At 45.5% G+C, this 22,584-nt stretch overlaps 1 long non-coding RNA gene across 1 annotated transcript; it reads left to right on the plus strand.

Annotated features, from left to right (window-relative positions):
* Positions 1-3,248: 3,248 nt before the first annotated feature.
* Positions 3,249-18,866, plus strand: LOC310707488. Its single transcript, XR_014526503.1, has 4 exons — positions 3,249-3,313; positions 5,676-5,863; positions 14,155-14,293; positions 16,599-18,866. It is a non-coding gene; the product is annotated as an uncharacterized lncRNA (long non-coding RNA).
* Positions 18,867-22,584: the final 3,718 nt, after the last annotated feature.

The raw sequence follows: 22,584 nt of genomic DNA on the forward strand, positions 1-22,584 counted from the left end.
AGGGACACTTGGAGGGTCTGTAAGAACAGTCCTGCTGGATTAGGAGAGTGTCCATTTTAGTCCGGCATCCTGTTCTCACAGTGGCTAAGCAGATTCCAAGAGAATCCTGCAACAGCACTCATTTCCCCAGCAACTAGCATTCAGAAGCATCTTGTGGAGGTAGACTGTAGCCATCAACAGCCTTGTGATTCATGAATTTGCCTCATCCTCTTCTAAAGCCATCCAAGTCAATGGCTGTCACTATACCCTGCAGGAGCAAATTCCAGGGTTTAATTAAGCGCTGTGTGAAGAAGAGTTTCTTTTTCTCTCTATTGAACCTTCTAACGCTCATCTTCATTGGATTGGCCCCCAATTCTACTGGCGCATAATTTCACAGACAAACAAGCAAGCAGAGGAGAAGGCAGTGGTGCTTCGCAGCAACAAGTTGCTCACATCAACTGAAGTTGCACAAAAAGGAAGTGAGAAGTGATTGGTTCCCTGTGCTCACCTGAACCTAGGTAGTTCAGCTCATCCCAGGGATTAGCTGGCCTTCAGTGTCTATTGCAGTGTTTGCAACTCTTTTTGGACTACAACTCCCATCATCCCTAGCTAGCAGGGCCAGTGGTCAGGGACTATGGGAAATGTAGTCCAAAAAAAACCAGCGGGCGACCCATGTTTGGGAAACAACGTTTCTTCACAGTGACTCAAACTGGCTGCCTCATGTTCACATAACCCCCATAAGCAACTGGTGGAACATGGCAAAGTGAGAGTGAAAATAAAGGGAGGCAAATGGAAAAGCTGTTAGAATTAGGCCCCATCTGCACTATACCATCAAAGCAGTATCTTACCACTTGAAACAGTCACGGCTTCCCCCCAAAGCATTCTGGGAACTGTAGTTCGTTATGAGAGTTGTTAGTCGACCCACATGCCCCTCACAGAGCTACCGTTTCCAGATTGCCTGCCAAGCCTGATAACTGTAGCTCTGTGGTGGAGATAAGGTTCTCCAGGCAACTGTCATCACCCATAACAAACTACACTTCCCAATACAGTGGTGCCCCGCAAGACGAATGCCTCGCAAGACGGAAAACTCGCTAGATGAAAGAGTTTTCCGTTTTGGAGGTGCTTCGCAAAACGAATCTCCTATGGGCTTGCTTTGCAAGACGACAATGTCTTGCGAGTTCCTGTGGGTTTTTTTCCTTCCCCCCCTTTTTCTAAGCCGCTAAGCCGCTTATCAGCTGATCCGATCAGCAGATAAGCCGCTAAAAGCCGCTAATAGCGCTAATAGCGCTAATCCGTCAATGGGCTTGCTTCCCAAGACGAAAAAACCGCTAGACGAAGAGAATCACAGAACGGATTCTTTTCGTCTTGCGAGGCACCACGGTATTGACTAAAGGGCTGCAGTGGCTCCCTGACTGTGGAATGCTCTCCCCAGGGAAGTTCACCTGACGCCTTCATTATACACCTTTATGCGCCAGGCAAAAACGCTCCTTTTTAACCAGGTTGATCCGATTTACAAACTATGCCCTTTTAAAATGTGGTTTTTTTGGGGGGGCGGCTGTTGGGTTGTTGTTATTTTTATTCGGTATTTTGTGGTTTTATATCTTGATTTTATTCTGGGAACCGCCCTGAGACCCCCGGGTATAGGGCAGTATATCAAACAAACAAACAAATATTCTTTGTGGGAGGCCATGACAGTTTCAAGTGGTAGGATACTGCTTTGAAGGTATTGTGCAGACTCCATAGTCCTGGAGATGAGCCAGAGTAAAGAGAGCCCATGAAACAACTGACTAAATCAGGACCCATGAGGCTAAGTGAGGTGACCACCTTAGGCAGCAAGATCCCCTTGTAGATCTCTAGTCTGCCCTTGTTTCTGAAGAAGATCTTCACTCACCCCTTCTTCCCTGGTAGGGAGGGGGGAGCGCCACTTGCTCGTTCGTCTCAGGTACCCAAATGTCTCGGGCCACCCCTGGACTGAATGCTCAGAGGTCATTACAGTGGTGCCTCGCAAGATGAAAAGAATCCGTTCTGTGATTCTCTTCGTCTAGCGGTTTTTTTTGTCTTGCGAAGCAAGCCCATTGAAGGATTAGCAGATTAGCGCTATTAGCGGCTTTTAGAGGCTTTTAGGGGGGGAGGGGGGGAAAACCAGCAGGAACTCGCAAGACATTGTCGTCTTGCGAAGCAAGCCCATAGGAGATTCGTTTTGTGAAGCACCTCCAAAACGGAAAACTCTTTCGTCTAGCGGGTTTTCCATCTTGCGAGGCATTCGTCTTGCAGGGCACCACTGTACATGGAAGTGAATGTTAGCATTGGATTATCCCTAACTAAAAACACCGCGAGGTCCTGTTCTCTTGTAACAAGCGGCAGGTTCCAGAATGCACAGCTGTGCTCTGGCTTTCTTGAGGAGAATGTGGCTCCTATTTACCCAGCATGCTGCACGCCTTAAAAATACCTGGCCATAAATGAGGGGAAGGGGAAGCTTCCGGGTGCTTTGGGTTTTCCAAAATCCAGGTTCCCAGAACGGAAACCAAGCGTATGTGTGTTTTGGGGGACTGCTGTGGTTTGACTGCTGAGCGCCTGACATTGTGGACCCAGCAAATCACGCAGCCCTTGGGAAGCCCAGAAGGTGTCCCATGCGCCAAATGTCAGAGTCAGCACATTCCAAAATAAAAGGGAAAATGCAATGAATAAGAAGAAGGTGGTGATAATAATAATAATAATAATAATAATAATAATAATAATAATAATAATGATGATGACAATGACAAGAGTAAGATATTCAGTAAAAAAAAGGACAGCAATCGCTCTTCCTGAACGGTGCGATTTCTTCCCTACCTGCACCCCCCTTCCCCTCTTTCTTCTTTCAGCCAGACGACAGGCAATCATTTACATGAGGCTCTCCATTATACGCCGAAATAACAGTGCAGTTTTCATTAACAAAAGAGACTGCCTCTCTCCTCTTGGTTTGTGTTGTCAAGATACTTTAGCTGAAATATACAGCGATTTCCAACACTTACCCTGCTTGTCACACTGAGAGTGAAATAATGGCTGACATTAGGAAGATTATTTCTCTGCAATAAAATTACCTTTCACAACATATTTCTATCTAAGTGGAAATGATAGAAATCATAGATTCTATTTTCAAATGGAGGGACGGGGTGGAGTAAAGGGAGAAGAGAACGAAAGCAACAGGATTTCTCCCTCCACCCCACCTCCCCAGAGCCAGTCAGGAAGGCAGCGCAGGGAAACGCAGACCTGCCTGCCAACAGAGGCCTAAATGGAACGCCGTGGATTTGCCAAAAAATAAAGAGGAAGACCAAAAATGCTTTAATAACAGGTACAATAGATTCAGACGAGTGGCTCCCCTTTCACACACAGGGCAAGCTTAAAGTTTTGTGGGGCGCAAAGTAGGATTGGGGAGCCGGGGATCTGCCTTAATGGGCAATCTGTTGCAAAACTGACCTTATCAGCAGCTAGGAAAGTCAGCTGCAGGACTCTGCAGGTGTCCAACCAATTTGCACCAGGAAGGTGACATCTGAAATTATATCTGCTTAAGGCCTGGGATAGGGATGGACGGGGTGGGGGTGGGCAGCAAATTTGATTCAGTTCGCATTTAAAGGCGAACCTATCTCATCTGCACGTTTTGAAACAAAACATAGTCACCCTTGGAAATCCCCCCCCCCCCATTTTTTCCATGCAGCCAAGTACAAAAACACACATGCTAGGGTAAAGTGTGCCTAAAAATACATACAGTTGATGATCATTTTGCGGGGGTTTTTTGTTCCCAGCCCCTGCATGCATCAACAAAGTGCACCACAGGGTTGTCATATTTTTGAGGTAAAAAAAAAGAGGACACATTTGCCGACTTCTACTTTTAACTATGGATTGCTGTGATGACTCTACCCATGAAAATTACGACATGCTCTAGAAAAAGAGGATATATAGCAAGTCTGACGCCCTGCCCTGGCACACCCCTCCCCTGCCCCCATTTCACCCTTTTTGTGACATATTTTGTGACATTTTCGGTGATTTCCGGGCTCAGCGCTGTGCATGTGTGCACAATCACACATCTTTGGGATGTGTGTCAATCGCTCATGGCCTGTACATTAGTGATGGCCACCAGCCTTCTAAAATGTGAGTTGAGCTTGCTTTAGGGTTTTCCTGAATAACAGAGGTACGTTTGTCAAGGAATCCCTGCTGGCTGCAGCTCTCTGTCCAACGAGCCTGGCACCACTCATGTATGAAACGGCCCTCATTTCAAAACTAATCTTTAGTCAGACCAATGTCTGGATCAGACCAAGCACACATCTTGCCCAGTTCCCCAAATGCCTCTTGGGAATCCCATGAACAAGGCACAAAGGGAGCAGTCTATTCCTTCCCAGAAACAGGTACCCAGAGATCCACCTGACCCTAGATCAGCCATCTTGGTTAGTAACCATTGGTGGACCTCTTTCTCCACGAAATCTGTCTGATCCTCCTTTAAAGGATCAGTACCAGTATTATGAGAGGCAGAGAAAAAGGTTTGTTTCCATTTTCTCCTTATCATGCATCATTCTATGAACTTTCAAAATGCCTCCCTTTAGTCATCTTTTTTCTAAAAAAACACACAAAAACAACAACTCCCCGTATTTTTGCTTTTCCAGTATCTTTGGTCATTTTTGTCATATTTCTCACATTCAATCTGGGACCACCAGCACCAATAAAACTGCCTTGGGACTGGAATTGGTTAGCCTCTAGTGAGTTTCCTTGACGGACCACAGCAATTCCACCAGTGTGGCCATGTACCCTACTTGACAGAGGCAGTCCTCTATCTCAAATGCTGCCAGAGAGGATAAACAATCCAAAGAAAGGCGAGCAGTAAGAGGGGGTTTAAATTTGCCCATCAAGCATTTGCACCCGGACAGCGGGATGTGCTGGCACATGGGACACCGAATCTCAGGTCGCCTCTCACCCCCTATGGTGAGATGTACAGTGGTACCTCGGGTTAACTTAATTCGTTCCAGAGGTCCGTTCTTAACCTGAAACTATTCTTAACCTGAAGCACCACTTTAGCTAATGGGGCCTCCTGCTGCTGCCACACCGCAGGAGCCCGATTTCTGTTCTTATCCTGAAGCAAAGTTCTTAATCTGAAGCACTATTTCTGGGTTAACGGAGTGTGTAACCTGAAGCGTATGTAACCTGAAGCGTATGTAACCCGAGGTACTACTGTATTTCTATTTAAGCTGCGCAACTATTTCTAACTTCCATCTATAAAGATTAATTCGCATATGCGCATTTCATTCATCCTTTCCCTTCCCCCTCATTTTTAAGAATGGTGCAAGTGGCTGCCGTAAATCACTTGTGCACACACCTCCAGACTAGCATTCTGGAGAACAGAATCTCTTCTGTCCCCCTCCAAGAGTGTTTGTTGCATAAACGAAGAGCAAATAGTCTTGGAAAAGCACCTCTCTGCACACATCCACACCAGCCAGTCCCCAGGCATCCTTTTGTAGTTTAACCTGCGTGAGGGGGAAATGGTTCTTTGCTCTGTTCAAATCTGACCACATTGCTGGCATTTTTCTGCAGCGCAAGAAGGCACAGTGTGTTAAAACTGCACAACCCCGCACCTCGGGGAAGAGATAGGGAGCCTACCTGCTCCTTCCCCAGCCACTGTTCCAAGTTCTCATAGTGTTAACTGTCTTCTCTTTAAATCCCTTCAGTTCTGCCTGCCACCGAGGGCGACCCAGATCACATTAGATTCCCAAAGCAAAGGGAACGGTTCTCATCTATCCGTCACCAAGGAGGCAGACAGGACCGGGGAACAAGAAGGCATTTGTACCTGAGGAGGAGGACACTCCTGGGAAACAAACAGATGAGCCACCCCACGAATCCGAGCTATTCTCCAGAGGTAAACAGAACTGCATGAGAAACACACAAATTATCAGGGACATCTCGGTAATTCTCCCTTGCTTCAAGCTGCTGGTGAGGTGGGCTCGGGGTCTGAAACACTACATTGTCCCAGGGGTCTAGCGTGTGAGAATGTTAACCCTTGGAAAATAATGAGGATGTTGGGGGAAGGCAGGGGGAGAGCGGGGGGTGGGGGGAGAGAGGAGGCAGGCCCCAGCCTTGCAGAGACCGGCCGTTCATTTCACAACCACCACAACATGCTGAGCAAGCCCTTCCCAAACCACATGGCATTATGCCCAAGGCAGAGGCATGCTTAACTAAGACACACACACACAAGTTCCCCTGCTACATCTTTGTGAGAATCACGGGACTGCATAAAACAATCCCGTTTTATCAGTGGAAATTGGCGGGTTGCTTTGAGTATTCTGTCTCAAGCAGACATGCTTTCCCACGTAACAGGGATAACACCAAGGTTACAGGTTTGATCCCCGTATGGGACAACTGCATATTCCTGCGTTGCAGGGGGTTGGGCTAGATGACCCTCGTGGTCCCTTCCAAATCTGCAATTCTATGATTCTAAGTGAGCCTCCAACTGCCTCATTTTAATTAAAAATTAAAAATGCTGAATGGTCTCATTCCAAGGGCAACTCAGGTTGCGTTCACATGGCAGATTAATGCATTTTCACAGTGTTTTCCTAACTGCTTATTTACATGTTATACAGCCGTACCCCCGCTTACGTATCCCCCCAGTTATGTAAACTTCGGTATACGTAAGGTGCAAACTCGGAAGTATATTTCTGGGTTTTTGCAGCACGTGCTTTCGCAGAAGCGGTGTCTCCAGTTGCGAAAATCTCAGGATCTGGCCGGACCTCCGGAATGGATCCCATCCGCAACCAAAGGTACCACTGTATTTAAGCTTTCACACAACGTAAAAGCCACTTCTGGACCAATGGTGGAACTATAGTGCATGTTTAGGACTCATTTCCATCTTACTTGCAAATGGATTTTTTCTGGAAGCAAAATGTGCACTATTTTTATTTTTAAATTTGCATACCGCCCTTCATCCGTAGATCTCAGGACAGTTCACAGCATAAAAATACAAGGTAAAAACACAAAATGCATAATAAAAACAAGAACAAACAGACAAATAAACAACACCCCCCCAAAAAATAACAAAAAAACAACCCTCCACTCCCACCCTCTACCACAAACACATTTTAAACCTTGCACTCTATTCCACTATAGTTCCAGAAGCGGTTTTTACATCATGTGAAAGCTCAAATACAGCGAGGAACTTAACAAAAGTAATGACAATTGAATAAATTGCTGTGTGAATGCAGCCTCAGCATGTCAAAGCCACACTGTGTCCTGAGGGCCCTTACAGAATGTGGGAAATAAATGGGGGTGGGCAGAAATAAACATTTAAAATGACATTTTAGAAAAAAATAAATGCACTTTATAGTTAGCACTAAAATGATGCATTCCTAAAATTAAACACAATTAGCAAAATGGTCTAATTGTATCCTTTGGTATGAAGTATGCACAAAGTATGCATTCCGCCTCTTGTTCTCATTGCTAAATGAGCTGCCTGAGCAATGGTATATGCGGGAGATATTCCACAGGCAGACCTTTGAAAAACATATGTTCTAATTGTTGGCATCCCTCAAGGGACACTGAAGTGCTCCTCCAGAGATGAAGTCAAACGCTGGAGAATCACAGCGCCTGCTGTGGCTGCAGAGACCAGTAACTCATAATGGCTGCCTCCCACATTGCTTTTGCTTCATTAGCAGCACCAAAGGGACCTCTCCAGGGCACAATCCTAGGCAGTGTATGTGGACGTCCTGGGTTGCCCAGAGGACAAGACCCCCCTCTCAGCCTTGCCGGACTGGTCCAAATAAAAGCAGAGCAATGTGTTTGGCACCAGTTGGGCTGCAGGAGTTGCCAGAAGGAGGCATACAAGATACCACCCAACTGACTCCACTCTGGATTTGTGGAGGATTTACTCCTTAGCCTTTTCTTCTCCTGAAGACATCCCGCAAGGCAGCGGAGCTTTAGGATCAGAGTTTTCCTTCTCCTAGATGGACTACCTTCCCAGGTTGATGAGCCCCACCTGCCCCTCACTTCCCTCTACAGCACACGCAGAAACCACCTTCTTGACTGTTGGACCACCAAGCCAAACTCAACCCACCAGCTGTGAACTTTGGGGTGAGGAGTCTAAGAGCTTTCTGGACAAGAGCTTTTAAGACAAGGTGGCTGAGTGGCTTCATTCTTTTCTGAAGCAAGGGGTGGGGGAAACCGCTCGTCATTGCTTCAGCAGTGTCTTGGCTTCCCGCAGCAGGTAGCTTTCTAAGTGGGAATATAATGCCTCATTGAGAAGAATGCTACATCACAAAACAGTGTTTCAGGCTGGAATCGAATGCACAATAGGAGTGGCTCTACATCATGTAATACCATTCCCAGAGGGTATTGGTTCCAAATGCTGTGAGCCTCCTCCAGGAAGCCAAAAAAGCCAAGCCAATGAAACCCTCAGCTACCTATCTAGAATTGCTCCAATGTCTTTACCCTGGCAATATGTTGACTGTTAACTGTTTACACGGTACAAACTTAAGATTATGAAGCCTGTGATGCAGTGCAAATGTGGAAGGAAATATTCGTGCACAAAGAACCATGAGCTCATACTTGAAATAAATGGTTGGTTGTTGTGAAGGAATGGAATGGGCAGCCCAGTTTTCCCTAGATGTCCAATGCTTAGTTTGAAATATGGATTACAAGGTAGAGTTCGTTCACCTGGTTTTGGTGATAGCCATGGAGTAAATCCAAGGAAATCAATGGACTTTCCCCCTATGAATTCCAATGGATATGTTTTATGTCTCAGTTGGTGATATTGTACTATATAATAAAATTAAGAGACCGTCGTCATGCTGTAGTTCCTGGGGCAACCAACAGGTAGCCACAGAAACTCCAGCATGAAGAAAGATTCATATGTGAGCACACAAGCGGTATGGGTGGCAGCCAGCCAGGTCAGCTGTTTAAAAGTGAGAGCCACTTCAGAGTGTGGTTCGACAAACCACTCTCTGAAGTGCCTCTCCCCCACCCAATAAACATCGCTGTCATAGCAATTAACAGAGTGGGGAGGTGCTTCAGAGAGCGGTTTGCCAAACCAATCTATGAAGGGCCTCCCACCCTCCTTTAAAAAGGGGTGGAAAGGGGTAAATTGTGAATGGAGGTGGGCTTGGGGCAAGTAGGGAGGGTTTGGATGAGCTGGGAAGGGATGGGGTGCAGGAAATCTGCATTCAATTTCCTGTATCTTTCACTAGCTCCCTCACATTTTGCTTGCCTTTTTGTAAGGCCTTGTGGGACAGCCACTTGGCTTTCTTGCATTTCCTTTTCATTGGGATGGTTTTCGTTGCTGCCTCCTGTATAATGTTACGAGCCTCCATCCACAGTTCTTCAGGCACTCTGTCCACCAAATCGAAATCCACCAAATCGAAATCTGAAATATTTTGTTCAAGTTACCGGGATGAAACTTGATCTTGAAAATATGAAGAATTTTATTAAAATTTTATGCAATAAATATCATGTTACTGGTTTCACATCTTCATCTCTTTTTCCTTTTTCATTTTGCTATATGAATCTCTAAATAGTTTACACTAATGATTCTAGCTTGCTAACCTATCATATCATTCAATTAATGAGTTCAGTTTCCATGACTTGTGAAGCAATTTGCAACATCGAATTGCTGAATGCACCTCTGGTGAAAATAACCTCCCACCACCTTGCAATTAACAGAATGTTCAGGTCAGTTCCATAATTCCATTATGTACTCCCATTACTGTTTATAAAAGAAGAGCAGTTTTTGCAGGAGTAGAAACGAGCACATTTCCTGCCACTGCTCTCAAGAATGATGGTGACTTCTGTGCTTGTTAGAAATCACTTGCATTTCGATAGACCATAATCCAGGGAGACCAGGTGGCAATTTAGCTTTTTGTTTTCCGAAGGTTAAAAAGGAAAACTATTTCATAGGTTGTAGGTTAAGGCTGCAGCCTTCGAACCTTTATTTTGAGGAATATTCCATTGACATTCCACTCCAGGATCAGAGTGCACAATACAGTTTGGCTTGGCCTCATTTTCACTGAGTTTTTGGAAATATGTAGAATCGTAGCACTGATAGGGATCTCGAAAGCTCCTCAAGTCCAACCACCATCCAAAACAGGAAATACACTACTACAAGTTTTGCCCAGTCTTTTGGAACGTATTCCTTGCAGCCCCACCCAAATCATATGTGGTCAGAAGTGATTCCTGCTGAGACTTTCTAAGCAGGATTAGAGACTTTCACTTAGAGTGGCCGTGCGTCCTATTTTACAGAGCACGGTCCTCTCTTTCAGCAGTGGCTAGCTTGCGGCCCTCTGGTTGTTGTTGGACATAGTGACCACATCTTAGCTCCCCCCGTTCTATGTCTGAAGGGTTGTCCTGCCCAAATCTGGTTCAATGCTAAAGATCTATACAAGCAAGTGTGGTCCTTGCAGTTGCCCACCCACAGTTAGCAGCACATGCACAGCAGACTGAGAAGGCCCACAGGTCACAGTCTTCCCCATTAGGGTACTATGTACTGCGTCTCCATTTAAACTATAGTAATTAAATATTTCTAATTTTTGCATCGATACAGAGCCATTGGCACATGCTAATCGTATGCAGACCTGTGTCCTCTTTTTTCAGAGACGCCAGGAACTGAGCCAGAGGCCCTTTGAGTGCAGATCATGCGCTGTGCCACTGAGTTGCTAAGCTAAATAGTACAACAATAAAATAATATTTGGAACAAATTACTCCATTATAATTAGGCACAGATAAATCCTGATAGCTTCATTTGAAACCGAGACCTTGGGCTTACCAGAGTATCAGTTCAAACATTTCCCCTAATGCTTTTGATTCTATCTCTTCAGGGGAACAGGGAAAGAGCTTTGCTGTAGCAGGAGAGCTGACATTGACTAAGCACATGGCAAAGTGTGCTAACTCTTCACACTCTGCCAGTAAAATGTGGGCTTCTACTGCCATGCAGATACCATGAGGAGCATCACAATAAAGCATGAATCTCTCTCTGTGTGTGTTTCGTTCACTGGACACAATCCGATGGAGATTGACATTCATGCCACCTGCATTTGAGTGTCACTGCCCTACCAGCAAAAAGCAGCAATGCGAAAGCCAGCTGCAGGTGTCTGGAATGCAAAACAGGATGTTGATGTCAGGGACTGTACTATTGGAACAAAGGGGCAGTCTATTCACTGTACTGAGCACCGGATGTTAGCTCAGAGTGTCATCTGACCTGTACTGGAAGTACAGGGGTGGAGTTTCTTACTCTACTGTTGGAGTCTGGAGAGTGCAGACACGTTTCTCTGTACTGCTGGAATGACAGAAATAAAGCAATGTAAATAGATTTCTGTCTGTCTCTTTTCCCCTCCCTGAGGGAAGCAGGGAAGAGGGAGGAGGTGGTGTGTCCCTCTCACGCTGAGTGGGATCGCCGGAAAGACCTTGCCTGTATCCTGCCGGGAGACGCAGATGGGGAGGTCAACAGGATCTCAAGCCGAATGCCTGGAGAAAAGGCCAGTTACCTCTGACTGCGGCTTGAGAATCTGACAGTTTGCACCTCTTAAGGTTACGTTTCCCCACCACCATTTTGCAAGCAGGGCATCTCTGTGATTCAATTCCAAATCTGATATAGACTTTGGACATTCCGAGGTCCAAATTCACTTCCCACCACTACCACCACACCACCTTTGCCTCGTAAGACTGCTCAAGAATACTACGTCAGTATCCTTTTTGAGGTGAGGGAAGCAGAACTGTTCACAGTATTTCAAATGTGGTAGCTTGTGGACACAAAGAGTGCGATCCATTTCAGAGGCACACACCCCACACCAAGATCTTCCATTCTTGCATGCCTGATATGAGAGCCTGCCCAGCCCATCTTCCAGTTCCTTGACCCCATCTCTTTTCTTCCTCTTCAGTAGTCTGTGCCTCTTCCTGTGCTTTTGTTACATGGCTCCCAGCAGAATTATCTTCATAAAAACTATTTGATTAAAGAGGCTCTCTCAACAAACAGGAGGTGTGTACAGCAAAACAGGACAAGAGTATTAATCAGAGGGTAAATGTATGGAAACAGTGCACAAAAGCCAAGCAGGTTGGTTTGTTTAGTCTTCTTTCACTGTTGCGCATCTTCCTAAATCTGCCTTTCCTGTCTGAGTCAAGGTATTGTGCCCGACGGTATTGTTACCTTCAAAAGCCAAGGTCAGGTTGAGGTAAAGCTCAGAAAAGATGCAAGGGCAGGCAGCTCTATTCTGCGACGGGAACTTTTGCTGCAAGGTATCATCCCGAGGTCACCGGTTTACACCCTCTACGATTTTCGTAAGTTCCTTCATTAAAAATTGAGGGTCGACCACAGTACAAAACAGACTGGCAAGTTGGCTTGAAATTTCTATCAATAATGGATCAGTTCCTCTATACTGATTTCTTTCCAATATGACCCTTCGTTATTTTTAGCACAAAAGAGAGTGTATCTAAATACACAACTCTGCTGAAGAGAGAGGGCAGAAAGAGAAGCCATCACTCAACTAGTCTCAGCTGAACCACCATCTTCCTGAGCTGCAGACTGCCACTGTGAAAGATGCAGATAGGTAGCCGTGTTGGTCTGCCATAGTCAAAATAAAAACATTCCTTCCAGTAGCACCTTAAAGACCAACTAAGTTAGTTCTTGGTATGAGCTTTCGTGTGCATGCACACTTCTTCAGATACACTGAAACAGAAGTTGCCAGATCCTTCTATATAGTGAGAAGGTGGGGAGGGGTATTGTTCAGAAGGGTGGTGGGAATGGGAGATTGGCAGATAGCTGAGATGAGCCTGTTGACGACTCTTAATGACTGTAATAGGTCTTACAGGAAAAGGCAAGGGGTGAGAAGGTGAGAAATGGCTTAGTCATGTATAATGAGATAAGAATCCAATGTCTTTGTTCAAACCAAGTCTCTCCATGGTTTTAAGTTTGGTAATGAGTTGCAATTCAGCAGCTTCTCTTTCCAGTCTATTTCTGAAATTCCTTTCCTGGTCTGGTCAAAGATGGTGCAGCTGAACTCCAAGTACAGGCAAGACGTTTCCATTTAAGAAAATAATAAATCAGATGCTGAGTTACCCTGGGTTGGCTAAGTACCGCCTTCTCCCTCCAGTTGTATTGGACCACAACTCCCACCAGCCTTTGCAGCACACCCTATGGTTGGGGATGATGGGAGTCTGAGTCTGGCAACATGCACAGGACAATGGGTCCCCAATCCCTGCCTATCCGCTGAGACAAACAGTAGAGGAGAATTTGTGCAATAAATTCATAAACAGCCATGCATGATCAAAGGGGATTGGCTGAACTTTCACATCCTCCCACAAATCCCTCAGACTTGGACTACACCAAATATCATCCAGTTTCACTTTTCAAATGAGAATTTATTGATCTCAATGTGTTTGAACTATTCCCTGAAAGACGTTTCCCCTGTCCTGTAATGTGATATTGTTTCCTACCCCAACTACTACTTCTGTTGTTCTGTCCACCTTCTTGTGTTAGTCACATGGGTGAGCTCAACCAATCAGGGATTGTGCACTGAATGAGGTGGCACCACGATGCCATGCAACCAACACGATCTAGCCATGTGACGGAATAAATAATGGTAAGTCAAGTCAATGGTGAGTGACATCAATCAAAGGAAATGTAACTGAATCATCTACCATTTTCACATGGAATTGGGGGTGGGGGGCTAACCATAAAGGGGGGCATTGTTTGAAACTGTGGCAATAAATTGTAAGTAGTGTCATAATGAAGGTAGCTTAAACACTGAACTGCAGCGAATGGAATCAAGGAAGTATTCAGACAATGCTCTTCTTGCTCACATGCTCAATTAGATAATATGTTATCTATTTTATTTTATTTTGATTTGTATCCTGCCCTTCCTCCCAACAGAGCCCAGGGTGACCGTGCCACATCTCAGCAAGCTGTTCCAAATCTGCTGAAACCAACCATCTTTCAACTACTAAACAATGTTTACATGGGCAAATACAACGTGTGATCTGAGTTACCATAGAATTGCCTGGCAACCACTTTGCAAACCCTTCCACAATTATCCTCTGGCCTTCATCCAAGTGAAGCCCCCCCCCCCCACCCAACCAGTAAATGCACCAATTGATTTTTTTTCCCTGTTGGCATCTTGTCTCTTTACCACAGGTGCCCCCTGCTACAAAGATTTCTATAAATATTTACACCCACAGCGAGAAAATGCCCATACGTTGTATGCTAGAGGAACTTCAGCTGACCTCGAAATCTCCACTTATGCCATTGAATTGAGTTTGCAACGAGGTGATCTATTGAGGCTTGGAATCATTCAGAAAACTGGCAGGTGGATCACAGGTAAATGCTAATAGCGAGGGCAGGGTTGCCTCTTGTTTTCTTTATATAATCCTTTGTTGCTTCTCTCTTGTTGCTTGGTTTCTCCCCCCCCCCCATCCATCTCTTCTTCCTCGTTTGTTCTGCTTCTCATGTTTGTTTCGGCCCATTGCCTGACCTTTAGGCATGTGCCTTGTTCCAACTTGATGTTACTCTCCCAGGGAAATGTTCTGCTCGTTCCAGATGGGATTTGTGTACCTGAAAAGGGACACTAGGTGAAAGAGTCGTTTTCAAGGGTGTAGAAACTCGGGGTTTAGAATTTCTCAGCATGCAAAGTGAGGGTGGGGAGGAGGACATTGATAGTCTTGTTTTGCTACAATTGCCTTCGGAAATCAAAGCGTGTGCAATAAAACAGCCCTGCGATGAAGCATATCCCGGTGCAAATGCGGCCATAGTTAAACTGAACAGCATTCATTATTAAAAAGATAAAATTTGTATTTCAAGAACTATTGCTTTTTAATTGCATAGCTTGGTTCGGGCCTTTCAGCATCAAAAAAGAGTTTGGATCAGACTCATCCCAAACACTCCATCAAGGACTGACCGTGTCTGAGGAACGGAGCATCACTTAGTGCATTGATGGGGGAATGGTGCACCCAAAATACTAGGCAAAGGTTTAATGCTGTAGCATAGAATATTGTGATGTCATATAAGGTGAAAAGGTAAGGGACCCCTGGACCGTTAAGTCCAGTCAAAGGTGACTATGGGGTTGCGGTGCTCATCTCACTTTCAGGCCAAGGGAGCCGGCATTTGTCCACAGACAGCTTTCTGGATCACGTGGCCAGCATGACTAAACCGCTTCTGATGCAATGGGACACCAAGATGGGTGCCAGAGTGCACGGAAATGCTGTTTACCTTCCTGCTGCAGTGGTACCTATTTATCTACTTGCACTGGTGTGCTTTCAAACTGCTAGGTTGGCAAAAACTGGGATGGAGCAATGGGAGCTCACCCTGTTGTGTGGATTCGAACTACCAACTTTCTAATCAGCAAGCCCAAGAGGCTCAGTGGTTTAGACCACAGAGCTACCGACGACATATATACTGAGGCAGTTCTTTTCAGTTATCGACTGTTGTGTGACTTTTAACTGTGAGAGCAGCAAGTGTGTTGTGTTATGCTGCCACCTGCCTCAGAACCAGTCTGTAAATATTAGTCTCAGATACAAATTCACATAAATATGTTTCAGTAACATAAGTATTACCTACCTCTCTTATGGGACGCGGGTGGCGCTGTGGTCTAAACCTAGGGCCTAGAGCTTGCCGATCAGATGGTTGGCAGTTCGAATCCCTGTGACGGGGTGAGCTCCCGTTGCTCGGTCCCTGCTCCTGCTAACCTAGCAGTTCGAAAGCATGTCAAAGTGCAAGTAGATAAGTAGATACCACTCCAATGGGAAGGTAAACGGTGTTTCTGTGCGCTGCTCTGGTTCGCCGGAAGCGGCTTAGCCATGCCGGCCACATGACCCGGAAGCTGTATGCCGGCTTCCTTGGCCAATAAAGCGAGATGAGCACCACAACCCCAGAGTCGTCTGCGACTAGACCTAACGGTCAGGGGTCCCTTTACCTTTTTACCTCTCTTATACATTCAATCTGACAAGAGCAAGCACAGCAAGTAATGTAAAAGTCATGTTATTTTTCAAACTTGGTTTTTCTGGGGGGTGGGGGAGAGAACTTTTCAAAAGGGTCAAACAACCCAGGGCAACTTCCACACAACATTGTAAAGTATAATTACTACAACTGGCCCAGACTGCCTGCGTTTAGAGACAAAATAAAAAAATTCCTTCCAGTAGCACCTTAAAGACCAACTAAATTAGTTCTTGGTATGAGCTTTCGTGTGCATGCACACTTCTTCAGATGGTATCTGAAGAAGTGTGCATGCACACGAAAGCTCATACCAAGAACTAACTTAGTTGGTCTTTAAGGTGCTACTGGAAGGAATTTTTTTTTATTTTGACTATGGCAGACCAACACGGCTACCTATCTGTAACTGTGTTTAGAGACCTCAGACAGAGATGTGCATTCATTTTATCAATAAATGAAAGACTGAGCAAATGGGCCTGCTCACTTCAACTTTCATCCATTATGAAATGAAGGCCATGGATACAAATGAACACAGGGGGACAACTAGGTATGCACCAGGTAAATCCAATGCAGACTAGTGTTATTTGCCTGGGAAGAAAAACTTGCAGAGCCATTGCCAATGTGTGTGAACAATATTGAGCTACAGGAGATGGACCAATGGTCTGACTTGGTATAAAACAACTTTCTATGTTCCCAGGTTATGCACAACCATAGCCCCAGAACCCTATTCAGGGAGAGAAAGGAGTAAGAGTATATGCAACACCTGTTGCCTACTGTAGGAAGAACGATGCCTCTGCATTGATCAAGCTTGGCAAAAATGAAAAATGAAAAAATCCCGGGCCTTCTGCTGAGTCAAGAGAACAGTACCTACGTCATGGTTCTTGTTCTTGTTTAAAAACCCATTTTAAAAAGTTGTAAAAAAATGTGCATTGAATGTGCTTTAAATGTACAGTGTGGATGTCACCTATGGATCACATCCTGCCTCTTCTGTTGCTGTGCCCTCTTCCCCAAGCGAAAAGGACTTAACTTTGGGAAGAGAGGCAACAGGAACTAAAGCGATCCCATTGACGCAAGATCGGCCCTGCAGGTGGGCCAAAACTCACAGCAGTCGCCCCCCCCCCCCGCCGACCACTCTTCTGGGTTGGCAACCGCCTCTTTAATTTCCCAGAATGCCCTGGAATAAGGCTAAATAATGATGCGACATTGTGCCCATGGCATTCTGTGGCAACCAAAATGGCAGCCCTCAGGTGGGAGCAGCCGCTGTGAGCTTTGTGTCCCTTGACATTCGCTGCATGCACATGCGTTGAAACATGATCTGCATGTACCAAGGACATTAATAATAATAATAATAATAATAATAATAATAATAATAATAATATATTATTTATACCCCACCCATCTGGCTGGGTTTCCCCAGCCACTCTGGGTGGCTCCCAACAGAATTAATGATAATAACAACAACAATAATAACAATATAACATCAGACATTAAAAGCTTCCCTAAACAGGGCTGCTTTCAGATGTCTTCTAAAAGTCAGATAGTTGTTTATTTCGTTGACATCTGATGGGAGGGCGTTCCACAGGGCGGGCACCACTACCAAGAAGGCTCTCTGTCTGGTTCCCTGTAACCTCACTTCTCCCAGTGAGGGAACTGTCAGAAGGCCCTCGGAGCTGGACCTCAGTGTCCGGGCAGAATGATGGGGTTGTAGACACTCCTTCAGGTATACTGGGCCGAGGCTCTATAGCTATGCTCTACAGCTCATAATCTCAAGGCATGAAGATACTGTCAAAAAGAACACAGGGTCACATGGTAGAGCAGGTGAAGGCAAATATGTTTTACGCACCAAAAGCCAGAACTGGACCAAGAGGGAGGAAGGCAAGCTGTGGCACAGAAAGATGTTCCCATTGCATTGGAAAGATACCTTCCCGGCCATCTGGGTCTCTCTCTCTCTCTCTCTCTCTCTCTCTCTCTCTCTCTCTCTCTCTCCCTTTTTTTCTGCCTCTCGCTAGCGCATGCAGCGAGGAGCATTCAAAAGCAAAAAAGCAGATGCAAATGCAGATGTTGCAGTTAAGACATAATATATGACATGCTGGTTGTCTGCCAAGGATTTAATGAGGAGTTAAAACACTGTAGGCACCATTTAGTGTGTGTGTATAATGCACTTCACAACAGAACAGTTTCCCTTTACTTGCCCTTAGGAGAAAAAGCCAGTTAAATATTTTCTTTGCTTTCTTCTTTCTTTCCCCCCCCCCCCATTTTTAAGAGAGAGGCATTAGAGTTGGGTTGGTGTTGTTTTTTTTAAAAAGAGAAGCGCTTCCCTTTCTTCCTCTTTCTTCTTAATTGGAAAAAGGGATGCACATCTGTTTCATTTAGTGCTGAGATGAAACAGGATGGGGCACATTTCGTGAACATTTCAGCCCCCTGCAAAAAAACCCACGCCACTCGTGTCAGTGATTTTGAACCCCATCCTTGTTAATTGTTGGGGGGAGGGATTGAGTGCATCTAAATGTACGCCTCCACCCACACTCTTCCCCAAGTAGGGAGGGAGGTCAATCTTATTCACATCCTAAAGCAAACCAACTTAATTCATCGGCAGTCAGAACACAGTTGAGAAATGGATTGCACCCAGGTCCAAATTTTGTGGTGCATACAGTAAAGTGCGTTTTATGGGGGAAGTGGGGACCAAAGTGCATATTTTTTGAGGAAGGGTGCATAGAAAAATATGCACTCAATTTAAATGTGTGTCTTTCATATATGTGTTTATTTTTAATCCACAGTAAAAGGGATAGGGGGACGCGGGTGGCGCTGTGAGTTAAACCACAGAGCCTATGACTTGCCGATCAGAAGGTCAGCGGTTCGAATCCCCGCGACGGGGTGAGCTCCCGTTGCTCTGTCCCAGCTCCTGCCAACCTAGCAGTTCAAAAGCATGTCAAAGTGCAAGTAGATAAAGAGGTACCGCTCCGGTGGGGAGGTAAACAACGTTTCCGTGCACTGCTCTGGTTCGCCAGAAACGGCTTAGTCATGCTGGCTACATGACCCGGAAGCTGTACGCCGGCTCCCTCGGCCAATAAAGCGAGATGAGCGCTGCAACCCCAGAGTCATCTGTGACTGGACCTAATAGTCAGGGGTCCCTTTACCTTATTGAATGCTTGGTATGGAGGTTTGGGGAACCGGACTAGAAACTGGGATATCAGGGTTTAAATCCACACTTAGCCAGTGGCCAACTCCTACCCTACCCTACCCCCCCCCCAGGTTGTTGTGAGGATAATATGGAGAGAACTTTATAGGCCAGCATGAGCCCTTTGTAGGAAAGACAGGACATAAATGCAATTAAACAAAAACAAAACTTACATGGAATGGAAATAAGCTGATAACCCCAACCTGTTGGTTGGCATCTATCTGTATTGGGAGATGATGGAAGAGTGCACCTTTGAGGGTCAAATAATATCTACAGTGGCTGCTGTGGATACAGGAGAGTCATGTTTTGTTGCAGCTGGGGCAGATAAAGGCGTCCGCTTGAGCTGCTGCAGGTGCATTGTGGTGTTTCTTTTCTCTGTGTTCTTCCCAGCGGTCCTTCCTCCTCTGGTCACTGCTAGAGATGCACGACCTGACTGTCTCCAGGCACCGCGGTCATCTGCAAGGGGTTCCCACATGGCAGTGCTAATGTTGCCAGCCTTCATGTTGCATGCTGTTTGCAGGAGAACCATGATTTTGTCCCTCCTATAAAGAATCAGTGATTTGGAAGGCAACCCTCTGCTGGTTTTGGAAACCCACTGCTGCCAATGAATTTCGGTGGATATGGATGGTTTGGAAGCTGCAGCGAGGGTGGAACGCTACTGTAGAGTGCTTACAGCTACAACTGGCAGGGCTCACCTAATACGAATTTTGAGAGAACTGCAGGTGCTGCCAATTAGCTCCTGGGCCCATTTCAAGGTCTGATCTTTAATATATGTCCCACAGCGGACCCTAAGGTCCATGAATAATAATAGTTTAAATGTCCTGGGCCCTAAGGAAGCCAGACTATCCTCCACCAGGGCCAGGGCTTTTTCAGTGATGGCTCCAAACTGGTAGAATGCTCTGTCCCATGAGACTAGGGCCCTGCAGGACTTAATCTCCTTCCGCAGGTCCAGTAAGACAGAGCTATTCCGCCTGGCCTTCATTTTGAATTAGCCTGATCCTCTATTCCCTTTTTCCTTTCCTCTTCTATGAAGAAGCCCTTTCTGGGACCCCACATTTAAATTCTTTCCTGGTCTCCTTGCTGGCCCTAGTAGGACCAACTTGGCCAATTAGCCCTGGTGATCATTTGATGTTTACTGTCTATGGGTTTTGTTTGTTTGTTTGTTTTTCTCCCCGAAATGATCCCTGAATTTTTGAATATTATTAATATTGATGCTTGTATTTTATGTTGTATTTTATGCTGTTTTTAAGTTGCATTTTAATCAATGTTGTATATTTGCTGTTAGCCCCCCCGGGGCCCGGTTTTTAAACCTGGAAGGGCAGCGTATAAATAAAAAAAATATTATTATTATTATTATTATTATTATTATTATTAGCCATAAAAGGCTTGGGGAAGATGCAGGGGGAAATATGCAAAAAAAAAGAAGGAGAGTGGGGTGCTTTCCTGTGTGTCCTACACACAAACACACACACACACACACACACACACCACACCCTGTCCCTGGCAACTATCATTCTAAAAACCAAATTTTGCAAATATCCCGTATGGTGCTGCCTCCTTTTTACAACTAGAGCATCTAGAGAACCTCTAAGGTGTTGCATTGAGAGTAATAAAGGATATAGAGAAACAGCCATCACAGGTTGTTGTGTAACAATATAGGTAATTTAATATGTCTTAAAGTTATCTGTCTAGCATCTCATCTGTTGGTCACCTTTCCTTGTTCCAAATGAGGTATAGATACCCCAACTGATCTTGGTAATGGGGATAATTCTGACCTGCAAGAAGTTCTTGGGGATACCAGTTCCTGCAGAGGCCACGTCCAGCAAGTCATGCTGCTTGTTGTTGTTGTTTAGTCGTTTAGTCGTGTCTGACTCTTCGTGACCCCATGGACCAGAGCACGCCAGGCACTCCTGTCTTCCATTGCCTCCTGCAGTTTGGTCAAGCTCATGCTGGTAGCTTCAAGAACACTGTCCAACCATCTCGTCCTCTGTCGTCCCCTTCTCCTTGTGCCCTCCATCTTTCCCAACATCAGGGGTCTTTTCCAGGGAGTCTTCTCTTCTCATGAGGTGGCCAAAGTATTGGAGCCTCAGCTTCAGGATCTGTCCTTCCAGTGAGCACTCAGGGCTGATTTCCTTCAGAATGCATAGGTTTGGTCTTCTTGCAGTTCATGGGACTCTCAAGAGTCTCCTCCAGCACCAGAATTCAAAAGCATCAATTCTTCGGCGAGGGATGTAATGGTCTCTCCATTTCAACTCCCCCAGTTTCTCATTTTCCCAAACTTTTATTTGTTTCTCCACATTTCCAATCATTTGCACTTAAAAAAAAAAAAACCTCGTGAAAAATTACCAGCATTTTAGAGTGAATGTCGCCTAATAAACATATTTGTGTATGCAGTATGTACACTTTTTGCAAATATTTTTGCCCAAGATTGACTGCCTCTGAAGGAGCGAGTACATAGCTTGGGGGCACTTCTAGATGCATTGCTGTCACCTGAGGCTCAAAGAGCCTTGGTGGCCTGGAGTGCCTCCCATCAGCTCCGCCCCTATCAGAACAGAGGTAGCCTAACTTCTGTAAAATCTAGGTTAGATTACTGCAATGCTGCCTCTGAAGACGGTTCAGAAACTTAAGCTGGTGCAGAACTCAGCAGCCAGGTTGCTCACCAGGGCAAGATGGACTGAGTGCTGGCCTGACTGCTCTGGCTAACAAATAGTTCCCTATTCAAAGTGCTGGTTTAGACCTAAAAAGTGCTTTCTGGCTCAGGACCTCAAAGATCGCCTCCCCGCATATGAACTGGCTTGGACTCTGCAATCATGATTGGAAGCCCTTCTTCATGTGTCCCACTCCATGGACACACTAGAGCAGGCCTTTTTGGTGGTGGCTCCTTTTTTTAGAATGTTCTCTCCGGGGAGACTCGCCTGGCACCTTCATTGCCAGCTTTGATTTATTTATTTAAACAGCTTGTATACCACTTGGCTACAATCATCTAGAAACAGTTATACATACAGGCACGAGGCTAAGATGTACCTGTTTACCTCGGCTTTTGGTCATTAACTTAGATCATACCATGGTATGATTTCTTGCCCGCTTTGTGATGTCCATCTTTCATTAGGGGAGGGTAGAATTTGTTCTTGTTGGATGAGAGCACTTTTGAGAGCATTATTCCACTGTAATGTGATTTTCCCCCATGTGAACTTTCATTTTAAAATGATGTCAGGCTTTTTTTGTATTTCATGGATTTGTATAGGGGACGTGGGCGGCGCTGTGGTCTAAACCACAGAGCCTAGGACTTGCCAATCAGAAGGTCAGCAGTTCAAATCCCCGCGATGGGGTGAGGTCCCGTTGCTCGGTCCTAGCTCCTGCCAACCTAGCAGTTAGAAAGCACATCAAAGTGCAAGTAGATAAATAGGTACCGCTCCGGCGGGAAGGTAAACAGCGTTTCCGTGCGCTGCTCTGGTTCACCAGAAGTGGCTTAGTCATGTTGGCCACATGACCCAGAATAACTGTC

This window comes from Podarcis liolepis (assembly GCF_965112155.1).
Source record: "Podarcis liolepis genome assembly, chromosome: 5".
In the NCBI taxonomy this organism is placed as follows: Eukaryota; Metazoa; Chordata; class Lepidosauria; order Squamata; family Lacertidae; genus Podarcis; species Podarcis liolepis.